General features: G+C 43.6%; 1 protein-coding gene across 5 annotated transcripts in view; it reads right to left on the bottom strand.

Annotated features, from left to right (window-relative positions):
- Positions 1-12,933, bottom strand: part of mcamb (melanoma cell adhesion molecule b) — an 86,184-nt gene that overhangs the window by 55,930 nt on the left and 17,321 nt on the right. The window lies entirely within an intron of this gene.

Raw genomic sequence — 12,933 nt, 5'->3', positions numbered from 1 at the left:
ATATGACGTCAGGGTATAACTGGTACAACTAGCTCTCAATGATGACGTAATAAAGATGTGGATTAAAGGACCCAATGCCAGGGTGTAATTGGTTTTCGATGGTGACGTAATGACGATATTTTTTAGTGTCGGGAGAATTAAAGGTAATGCCCCTATGTATACATGTATGTAATCTGACACCACTGCCATATCAAGCACAAGTAGTCATTACGTAATACGCTAGCACGGCGCATACACATCAAACAGCGACATACGCACCGAAGCACTGGACGAAAACTATTACTTGCGCGCTCTGCTTGCATCTGTTTTGGGGGTCCCTCCCTGGCACAAGGCATTTCCAGATGGGGGTCCGCGACCACCATGAATATAAATGTAGGGGTCGTTGACTGCATGAAAAGGTTTGAGAACCACTGCTGTACTTGTGTCTAGTCCAGGTTCAGCACCCTGCTTAATAATGGATGTTGTTTTCCTGAACTAATGCACATTAGTACCCTTTTAACCTAATGCACTCTGCAGGCGCACACACACACACACACACTATTATCATTTCAAAAAATATTTAGAAATCGTGGAAAATAGCCCATCTACAAGCTCACAGTGTGTCACTTTGTGACGCACTGTGAGCTTGTAGATCTGCTATTCTCAGTCACAACTTTAGTGTGACACTCTTGTGTCCCCTCACTTCACACCCGTGTGAAGAGAGGGGCACTCTTATCATCGTACATCATCATGATGTAACAATAACATGTCTATTTGCTCAGACACTATGACGTAAATTCTCCATTCATTGTCAATGGGAATTAAATGTTTGTGTAAGACGAACATCTACACTAATAGCTGAATATAGCGCCCCTCAAAAAATAAATAAATATGGAGAGAAGAGGGTTCTGCACGAGAACTACGATATATTTGGATGCTAGGGTTGTCTATCGTGGAAAATGAAGGAAAAGAATGACATAGTTCAACAGCACAAATAATCACGATCAGCCGATTATGATGTAATAACGGTGTGTCTGGCGGCTCTGGCCTGATCGCTATTCATGGCTCATGACTAAGGAAGCCCTGTCATAGCTCTTGGCTACAACACAGCATGGAAGACGTATTTCTGTTTGTTTTTATTTATCCAACCTCTGTTAAACACTCCACGCTTCTGGCTAGGAGAACAAAAATGAGATACAAACTTAGATCACATTAGGAGGGGGGAGAAAACCAGGATGAAAAAGCCTTTTATCCTGGTGAGAATGAGAACTAAAGCTTGTTTTCAATAGGCTACTTTTAAAAGATTCAGATGACATGCAGCCCAGGCTGCATGGACGACTACCGCCCTGTGGCCCTTCAGTCGTTATGAAATGCTTCGAGAGGCTGGTCATGGAACCCATTAAAGGAGACTTCAGCGCAGACCTGGACCCATACTGTTCGCTTATAGACCAAACCGGTCTACAGAGGATGCTACTCACTCTGTCGCATCTGGAAAAGGCAGACACCTATGCCAGGATCCTTTTTTTAGACTTCAGCTCTGCCTTTCAACACTATCATACCACAGCAGCTGGTGGAGAAGCTGATCGGTGTTGAAGGTGGACACTGGTATTGACGCCTGCAATTGGATCCTGGATTTCCTGACACAGAGGAGGCAAACAGTCAAAGTATAGGCAACAAAACATCCAAAGCTATTGACGTGAACACAGGATCTCCTCAGGGATGCGTTCTGAGTCACCCTATTGTTCACTCTACTCATACATGACTGCAAGCTGGCCAGGTTCAAAAGCAACTAACCACATAATAAAGTTTTGCTGATGACACCACCGTGGTCGGCCTCATAACCAAGGGGGGTGAAGCTGCCTCCAGAGAGGAGGTTGAACAGTTGGCAGCTTGGTGTAATTAAGGCGCACAATCTTTCCCTTGACACCAAAAAGACCAAGGAAATGATTGTCGACTTCAGGACGAGAACCAAGGCCACAACACCATCCTATGACCAGATGGCTCAGCCGTAGAGAGGGTAGCAAGCACAACATTCTGGCCAAGAGCAGCAACACCACTGACATCATTAAAAAGGCCCAGCAGCGTCTCTCTACCCCCTCCGTCAGCTGAAGAGAGTCGACCTGCATGTCCCTGCAGCCCTGACCATGTTTTATAGAGGCACTATTGAGAGCATTCTGACCTACTGCTTTGCCTCCTGGTATGGAAACAGCACAGGGGAGGAGAAAAAACAGCTGGACAGGACGGTGAGAACAGCTACAGTAGCAAGATCATCGGTACCCCGCTGCCCTCCCTGGCAGACATACCAGCAGAGATGCATGAGGAGAAAAACTGGCATCATTGAGGATGCCACCCCACCCCTCTCACAGCCTGATCTCCCTTATGCCATCTGGGAAACAGTACAGGAGCATCAGTGCCAGGACGGAAAGGATGCGGAGAAGTTTCTTTCCCCAGGCGATCAGACTTTTGAACTCTAGTCTCCCTGGCAGATAGGAAATTAACTTATGACATGATGATAAATGTTTTTTTATTCTATTTATCTGGCTGTGCTTTGTATGGATTCCTGTAGTTTTTAGAACTTATTTATATTCAGAGTATTGTCTTGCACTTGATATATTTATTCTTGTATGAGCCTGTGTATGAGCCTGTCTCATTCTCACCAGGATAAAGCTGCTGCAGTTGGAAAGAATGACAAATAAAGCAATCTTGAAACTTTATTTATCCCAAAGGGCAATTCATTTGGCAACATGGCAGATCGGTTTCTCATAATGATAACTTGCAAATTCTTCAAATTGTTTGCACAGGGGCATCAAACCTGATTGGTTTATACAAACTGTTCATATGCATGTACACATGCATGAGCGCGCGCGCGCACACACACACACACACACACACACACACACACACACACACACACACACACACACACACACACACACACACACACACACACACACACACACACACACACAGGTTCAAAGTCCAACAACCTGACAAACCGTAGCTGTAAATAAGGTATATTTCTGTGTGTTACTGCATGACAGTCAGACAAACTGTAGGTTGCAGTAACTGGAAGACAGGTTATGGGTCGCACACACCAAGACTGCATTTCAGTCATTTATTATTGCATTTAGGACAGGAGCGTAACAACACACACATCAGCACAAAAGGTGTCACTCTTGAATAACTGCTACATGTAACCATTGTTATGAATCTGATTCATGGCAAATACAACTAAGTAAGTCTGTGTACTGAACTTGAGATACAGTGTACTTCATGAGTTACAGTGCAGCTTGCATTGAGCTTGATAGTGAGATGTTTCTCTGTCTGCATTGTACTGTCTTGATATGTGAGGCATTCTGCTAGGTGGCACCCATAAGATCCGCCTGGCATGCCGACAGTAAGGCTAGCCTTGTACATCGTGAGGTCAACCTTGCACATCATCATGCCACGTTCCTATGTCGCGCATCTTCATATCTTACTGTCTGTTTCTTTGATCCAGCACTATTCCCTGTCTGTCTAATAAACTTTGTGAATCTATGGTGTGATACTGCCTGTATGTGTCTCATCATTGGTTCTCCCGGGGCCGTCTCCGTACCAAAAGAGGTACTTCAACTGGATCGTCACACACCACCCAGCCTACACACACTACCTGCCGGGCAGAGTCAAACCGAGGTTCCATATAGAGATCAGTACAACCATTAACAGTCCCAATACAACAGAGTGGAGATTATAGTGCATGTATGTTGAGAGCGGTTAAAGCAGCGATTCCAAAACCTTTTCATTTCAAGGACCCCCATTTGAGTATGCATTGGGGCTAGGCTACGGACCTCCATAACTCCCAACCTCTTTATTTGTTTAAATAGCCAAAGTATGAAATATGGTTAAAAGTGGTTACAATGAGTGTGACACTATATTATTATCTAATTTTCTGGGAACCCTCTTGTCATGGTGCGGTGGGGGAGAGGAGAGTGGGCTTAGTGTCCCATTGGCCGAGGGGCGTACTGTCCCATATTGGCCGTATAGGCCTAGTCTCCCATTAACTTAAGAGGCCAGCCATGCCAATCGTGAAAATCTCGCCACTACATCACTACTATAGCACTTTTATGTTTCTTCTCCATTTATATCAGCTCTGCAAGCCGATATAAAAGGAGAAGAAACATAAAAAGTTGAAAGATGGAGATACAGTACACGGTGTCTAGCCCAACAGCGACGGTATAAATCCACTCCATCCAGCTCCACACATCATCCACTGTGACAGCCATCACAGCCCACAGTGCTGCCAGCCAGGCAGCGTTATCCTCAGGGGACCAGTACAGGAGACACTGGGCCGCATCTACAGACATGATTATTATTGATATCACTTTCACTTGGCAGTGGGACAGCCAGCAGCTCTGGAGTCTGTACAGACATGCGTGGCGTCTGTCTAGTCCAAACTTTTGCCACAGGACCCAAACTAGTGAACATAGAAGATCTACAAACTCTAAATATTTGTTTTCTAATTTATGGATACTATTTTTCTTAGTAGGCCTACATGTGAACACTACTTTTTTTTACGACATGGCTCTGGAACATCTTTCAGAGGGTCTGTCACACATGCCACACATGTCTTTCTGGAGACTAATAATATCATAAAAATCTTGAATTTGAATCTTGAATTCTCAAAAATGTGGGTACGGATTACGCCATCGGTTATAGAGGAAGTGACTGGCATTCAGGCTGGGATGAATCCATGTCCAAATATGGTGCCATACCACATTATAAACTGGCGACATAAAGTCTGACATCCACACGAAACCCAGCCTTGTTTGGGTTTTTTCACAGCCATTTAAATGGCCAGAGGCTATTTGGGGGTCCTCGGCATGGAGAGGTTTGGGAACCCCTGCTCTAGTAGAGTCTCCTCTCATCCTCTCAGTCATGGAAGAAGTATTCACATGTTTTACTCAAGTAAAAGCATCAACACCCTATTGTAGCAATATACACCGTTACAGTACAAGTCCGGTATTCAAAATGTACTTGAGTAATAGTACAAAGGTATTGGCATCAAAATATACCAAAAGTAAAAGTACTCATTATTTGTTGGCATGGGGTTTTTTTTTGCCTTTATTGACAGTGAACAGTAGACAGACAGGAAAGGGGGAGAGAGACAGGGAGTGACACGTGGCAAAGGCCGCCGGGCTCGGGAGTCGAACCCGCGGCACGCCTTCCGGCTGGCTGGCTTGGCAGCCTAGGTGACCAGACGGTTGAGCTAACTGTCCGGGCCGTAAAAGTACTCATTATGCAGAACATTTACATATACATTTCAAATGTATAAAATGTACTTCCTTCTAAATAGCAGCTCTACAGGCTCACAACATGTTGCTTTGTGTCGCGTTGTGAGCTTTATGTATATAAGTACAGTACTTGAGTAAATGTACTTAGTTTACTTTCCACCGCTGTCTACTACTTCACACCAAGGAGTGAATACACAGAGTAATGATGGAGGAGGAGGAGGAGTAGGAGGAGGAGAGAGGAGGAGGAGGAGAGGAAGGGTGGTTCCCAGCCAACAGAAGTGAGTTGTTGTCTCACATCGTCAATCCTTTACCCAGCGGACAGAGAGGGCTCTGTGTGTGTTTGACCTCTGGGGAAGAGGTCAGGAGGTCGAGGAGCATGTATTGTAAATCACAGTCACAGGACAAAAACATGAGAGCATCCATGCTATGGACATGACGGCTTTCCTCCTCCCAACACGAGGAGGAAGTCACTGCTTGATGAATGGACTCACGTATACGTTCATAGGTGACATAATCACTCATCCACACCACTGTTACTAATAATAATCACCTGTTCACGGATGACTCGGCACTGCTGGTCTCAGACAGACACAAACAGGCCGATCTACAAGCAGGTTGAAAAGGCCCTCAGCTTTGAACTCGGTAGAATCTGCACCTGGTTTGCTGATAACAAACTATCTTTATACCTGGGAAAAACTGAATGCATTCTCTTTGGATCAAATAGTAATCTCAGTTAAAGTGGGTGACAATAATATCACACGAAAAGATCTATCCTGGAGGCAAATCTTTCCTGTGATAAAATGGCCACCAACCGCCCCCTCCCCCTCCCCCCCCCTCCCCCTCCCCCTCCCCCTCCCCCTCCCCCTCCCCCTCCCCCCTCCCCCTCCCCCTCCCCCTCCCCCTCCCCCTCCCCCTCTCTCTCTCTCTCTCTCTCTCTCTCTCTCTCTCTCTCTCTCTCTCTCTCTCTCTCTCTCTCTCTCTCTCTCTCTCTCTCTCTCTCTCTCTCTCTCTCTCTCTCTCTCTCTCTCTCTCTCTCTCTCTCTCTCTCTCTCTCTAGCAGGCAACAGTGCAGCACTATCTCTCTCTCTCTCTGTTTCTGGCACAACAGCGCCACTTTTGCCCCTACTAGTACTCATAGTCACATAGGTTAACACGGACATTGCTGTTCCTTGGAGTGGGTTGCACCACTACAAAAGTCAACCAAAGAACAAAATTCCTGTACACAGTGTACAGGATCTCCTCACTGGTCAACAAAAACACCTTGAAGACCGTAACAGGAGCCCTTGTACACAGCACCTCAAAAGGCCCTTAAAACAAGGCTCCAGACTTCCCAAAACAAACTGGTCAGGCTACTACTTCGCCTTGAGGGTTGACGACAGAGTACAGCAACTTGCAATGGGCCTGGTCTACAAGATTCGCTACACCAAAGATACCCATGTACCTGTCAAAATACTTCCTTAATGTCAACAAAGTCTGCCCTCACAACACCAGGGTGTGTTCAACAAACAACGTGCAACCCAGATTCGGCTCAAACAAGGGATTAAATTAATTTTGCTCCTATGCCACTAAAATGTGGAACACCCTACCAACAGCCATTACGAAATGTGAATCCCTAGACTTCTTCCAAACCGCTCTCAAAGAGCACCTATACGGACGGCTGCAATTTGAAACTGGCCCCTGTAAAAAAGTCAGTGTCATCGTCCACCGTTTTCCCGTTTACTGTAGCCTACATGTTTTTCCCTTCTTTAGGACCCTGATGTAAACAAGTCTTAGTGCTTTTCATGGTTTCTCCTCGTAGCAGTTTTTGTATTGACTTGTGCTTTTGTTTGAAATGTACCCATTCTACATACTGTGAATAAAATTATCAATCAATCAATCAATCAATCAATCAATCAGGGCCCGGACGGCTGCCGTAGCCCTTTGTCACCGTTCTTTTTTTTTTGCTAGTTTACCATACCATGCATGCAGTTATATTGTTGTTTTATGCATGTCGTTTGGACTGCAGATGCTGGTTTGATGTTTACCTGGTATTGTAGTTTATTTGAGGCACAACATTGTTCTCTCTGCACTCTATTTATGGACCATTTGTCGTTTGCTGACTCAGGCTCATGCTTAACTCTGCTTACGCACTTGTAAGTTGTTAAGTCGGATAAAGAGTGTCTGTTAAATGCCAATTGTAACTGTAATTGCATTTATTCTAGTCTCTCTTTAGCCATGCCATTCAGAGATCTCTGCTCACTCATGTTGTCTGAGGAACATCTATATTTGTCACCAGCAACGGACACTATAACAAAACAATTATATCACCGTGACAATGTGAAGGATCAAAGTGAAGGACCAATGTAAAGCCTTTGCGTTGGTTTTGCACTGCAGTTATTATAATCTTTTGAAAGCGCTCGGTTTTAGCCCTTACTTTGAATTTAGATTTCCCCAGAGACGTCAGTAGGCAAAGATTGTCTGGCATTTTCTACTGTGACAATAAAGACTACGCTTGTAGCGGATTTATTCACCATATAAAACTCAAGAGAAACATGAATACTGAATAGCAGGTGAGGTGATATGGAATTCTGAACACTGAGCTTGAAACAAAACAGGAGCTCAAAGGGAGTGAAATTGCACCCTCTGCTCTGGAAGCCTGTTTTCATGTTGACGTGCAGTTCTACCTCACAAATCTAATTTCGCACGCAAAATTACACCATTGACCTGGGCTGACGACTCCCTGTGTGCGTCATGTCAAAACTAATGGTTGAGAATGTCGACAGAAGGCACACACACGCACTAAATCAGACCCACCTTTACCAGCTGCAACATTAAAGTGATGTACTTTTACGTTTGCTACTGTAAGTGAATTTAGTTTTCTTTACAGTACTGTCTTTGTACATTCCCAATTTAACCACTTAAACACCAGCATCAGTATTCTGGGAGAACTTTCTCAGAAAATAGCCGATTGACAAGCTCACAGCGTTGGTAGGTTAATAGGTTGGTAGGTTATTTTCAGTGATGATATTTAATGTAGAGCAAAAATAGAAAATACATTAGTATAGAGCCCTGAGGGACTCCGCTCGACAACGAATCTGGAGAGGCAGAGAGACCCACATTACTGCTCTGGCTTTTATTTTAGAGCCCCGAACTGAGCTCATGCTTCCTTCAATGGATGCCTATCAGAATATAGAGCTTTAACTTCTTAACATAACACTTTTTGTTAAAATAAATAAATAAATAAAAATAAATCAAATAAAAAAAACACTTCCGCCTCCACTGTCCAGGTAGTTGATATTGACAGAGACTCTGGCGTCTCTAATCTGGTATGTGTCATGCAGTAGATCCTGTTTGATACTGGCCAGCCATATCACTGGCTACTCTGTGCTTGTATTTCACAGCCCTGTGGGGAAGCTTCCTTCTCCGATAAGATTGAAGTGATAAAAGGTTCTAAATGGCTAAAAGCAGCCCTTCTGCGCTTGAGCCACCTGGCACTGATGTGCAACAGCAATGTGTGCACTGAAATCAGACCACATAGCTAATGGTGAGAGACATTGGGGTTTTGGTGCTGTCGGTCACTAAGAGGCTTATAAAACAGGGTCATTTCTGAAAATCGAGTCCAGGACGAATGTGTGTGTGTGTGTGTGTGTGTGTGTGTGTGTGTGTGTGTGTGTGTGTGTGTGTGTGTGTGTGTGGGCTGCACTACAGTGACACTTGGTGGTGTGTTAGGCTGCGCAACAGTGACACTTGGTGGTGAAAATATGCTATTTCCGTGCTCAGACCCAGGGACACACATAGCTGGGCAATGGAGTGGTTGCACCACTCAAAAAAAGAAAGAAAACACATATCTTTTTTATTGAATAGTTAAATTGTGATGTTATCCCAACAACTCACTTGAAAATGTGTGTATTTTAATTCAACCTGACCAGAAGCAGGGATAAAAATATATCCCCTCCGGCCATAAAAATGAATGACCGGAGGGGGAGATATCAAAAGCAGAGGCATGAATCCCCCCCACCCCTCCCCCCAGCAAAGGTCTCCATCACCCTAAAGACAGTGTGACGCCCTGGACTGCACTGTGCACTCTCACATGTATACATTAGCGTTTGCGTTAGTGTATACAATAGTGTTCACGTTAGTGTTAACACCCACATTCCTGTTTGTGTCGCCACTCAAGCGCGATCTCCATTAAGCACAACTGTGGAGTGCCACAATGCATTGTGGGAAAGACCAGGGTTGTATTTACAGTTTCCCGCCAGACCACAGAGAGTGTTGCCAACAGTGGTGCTGTGTCACCTCAAACTAGTCTATAGGGACGTGGGGAAAGCATTTAGCTGACGTAACTCCTCATCATCCTAGAAAGATTAGACAGTATCTATCGTTACTGCTATTGAAGAAATTTTAATTGATTCAATTAGGATTCAAAGCCCCAGATTCAAGATTTGAGAGGTTTAATTATTCATTCAGATGATTTAGATGTATTCATCACATGCTCACGTGTGCACACAGGCAGTTAAATGTTGACAGACGCTGCCAAATGTCAAACATATGTGACCAGATTTGACTGAGAGACTGCCATCGCGCAAATTCCAGCTTTTCACCAGAGGAAATGAGTTAATAGCACAGGCAGACTCTTCACATACTAGAGCATGTCTGAAATAAGTCTCAGAGCTGAAATCGATGTAAATATGAAATAAAGGCTTAAACATGTAGCTAGGTGTAATGTTAGAGACCACAGAAGTGAACCTTTCAAGTCTGTTTTCTCAACTCGCTGTTTTCTGCAAGACATGATCTCCAAAACTGGTGGGTCAAACTGAACAACCAATATTGTCAATTTGAAGCTATGATTCCCTGCTTTAATGGCATGAAAAAAACGAAATTCCAAAAAATCCAATGACAGTCAAATTTAGTCACATATAATAACATAAGAATATGGGGTACGGTTTCAGCCTCCGATCTGAACCCTGCTGACTTTATAAGACTTTATAATGAATATTAATATTAACCTTCGAAATGATATTAAAGGACTGTATAACCAAAGGCAGAAAGCCCCAAATGTAAGAATGCAAGTAATTAAAGAGAGAATAGGAAGAGTAAAAGTATACCAGAGTATACCAGAGTACCTTGAATTGACACACAAGGAAAAAAAGTCCACAGCCGCGGCATAGGGTTTTTAAGTTGATATATTCCAATTATATGGGGAGAAGGCATGGTACATCCATCACAGCGTTCAAAGTTTCTCCCCCTGACACCTTGTCAGTGAAAACAAAATATAGTGCATTATTCAAAACAAACCTTTGATACCGGGAAGTATTACATTTCTGGTTCAGAGGTTAACAAAAAGTGAACAATGGGCTGGGAGGTTTACTAATGGTTACAATGAGAGACGTGGCACTCATGTTTCCTATAGACCGATTCCGTAGCGGGTCTCATGGTCGCAGCTTACGTATTTCCTGTAGGCGGACTCGACGTAGCTGCGGGGGTAAAACCCTCACCAGGCGCACCTCTTCCACTACAGTGAACGGCAGAGTGACTGATGTTAGTTTGCCTCAAACTTTACTCCTTTACCTGCTTTTTTACTAACACTAACATTACAAAGATGCCCAGAACATCGAGATGAACCTGTGTAGTTTATGGCTGCTCCAACAGTAGTGGCAACATAAAAAATAAAATAAAAACGGAATGTCTAATATCCACCGCGGTGGCGGAGACCAGAGCCATTGAGTAATGGTTGAGACAAAGCAGTGAAAGATACATAACGCAAGTCTTACCCAATACCAAATATTTCTGTTTTATTAACACAAGGCTGCTGTACTTTATACCTCATACTTTAAATGCTTAGTATGAGGTATAAAATACAGCAGCCTTGTGTTCATAAAACAGAAAGATTGGGTATTGGGTAAGACTGAAATTATGTATCTTTCAGGACCCTTCACTGCTTTGTCTCAACCATTACTCAATGGCTCTGGTCTCAGCCACCACGGTGGATATTTTGACATTCAGTTTTTTTATTTTTTTTTATGTTGCCACTACTGTTGGAGCAGCCATAAACTACACAGGTTCATCTCGATGTTCTGGGCATCTTTGTAATGTTAGTGTTAGTAAAAAAGCAGGTAAAGGAGTAAAGTTTGAGGCAAACTAACATCAGTCACTCTGCCGTTCACTGTAGTGGAAGAGGTGCGCCTGGTGAGGGTTTTACTCCCGCAGCTATGTCGAGTCCGCCTACAGGAAATATGTAGGCTGCGACCATGAGACCCGCTACGGAATCGGTCTATAGGATCCCGTAAGAATGACTGTATGGGAAATGTAGTTCTCTAAGCGTAAATCGTAGTCCACTAGCTGAAGGCCGTGAAACAAATATTTATTTCAAAATCTTTGAGACATAGTTAATGTTACGTGGGAGTCTGGATGTCTGCCTCGGTACCGCACCAAGGGCAAATAATAATAATGTTTTTCACAAAGGGGCAGATAATGTAGGGCGCCACAGAATGTGGCTAAATATCTAACTATCAGAGATATTTCAAAAATATAAAACATATGTGAAAGAAATGGCATGGAGGCATAATAAGTTGGCAGTGGGTCTATTCATCATTCTATTGGCACTGTGGTAGAGTGGGGTTTAGCTCCGGACATCGCACGCACACATGCAGCCACTCAGTTAAAAACAAGGTATAATGCAAATAGGTAATAAATAATGTTTATAAAGTGGTAATAAGTAATAAAATGTAAAGTGTGTCAAGAGTACAAAATGTAAATAAACGTATATAGACATGGTGTGGAGAATGACCCACATCTAACATAATACAGGTTATAACTGTGCTGTGCAACCGTTTGCATACCAGTGAGCGATGTTTTAACCATAATGTTTATTTGCTGTGGCTCCAAACAGCCGACAAGCCTTGAATAATCTCCTTCTAAGGTATGATGGCATTCACAGTAGAAGGCCTGACGAATGAAACACAGATAATCTCACACAGGCATAGTAATAAATGTCAACAAACTGAGAATGATCAAAAGATGGAGAAAACATGGTTCTCCTGCAGCGCACAGTGGTTCCTTGAAGTGCATTCTGCCTGCAGACAGAAAGCACCGCACACCTCCATACGGACTGACTCCCATGAGTAACAGCCCAGGAATGTAGGCCAAATGTTTGCAAATGGAATCTAGGAATTTCACGGTATAATGGGACATGAAATCAATTCTTCTGATAATCCCACAGGGCCTCTACAATGGCAGAGCATGTGAGCCTGACAATGACACCCTCAGTTAAAAGGTTTCTCTTCTTCTAAATGTTGCTTTTGTTTTCACTTATGCATGCATGGCGCCTGTATCAGTTAAAACAGACAATCCGTGAATCCTGCACAAATCTGTATTTCTAGTTGTAAATTGCACAGATTACACCATCGCGCCCCACACCCTTGGACATGCTGAGAATGCACCATGTATTCCCCAAAGTCATGAAACCTCAACGTACCAAGCACTCATCATGACACTGGAGTCAGTGAGACTGACAGGGTCGGACAGCTGGCTGGAACGGGGCCAGTAAATAACCTATGCACCAGAAGCAAAGAGAAAGCACATAACTGAAATACTTTTCAATCAATGCCTGATCTCAAATGATGACACTGATTCCTGTGGGGTTGTCTCGTAAATAAGGGCCTTTGCACTGTTATCTCCCAAACTGTTCCAAGTAATGGAAAATTAC

The sequence above is a fragment of the Protomyctophum parallelum genome (assembly GCF_964188405.1).
Source record: "Protomyctophum parallelum genome assembly, chromosome: 9".
NCBI lineage: Eukaryota > Metazoa > Chordata > Actinopteri > Myctophiformes > Myctophidae > Protomyctophum > Protomyctophum parallelum.
Note: the sequence above shows the minus strand (reverse complement) of the source record. Positions and strands in the feature narration are given on the sequence as shown.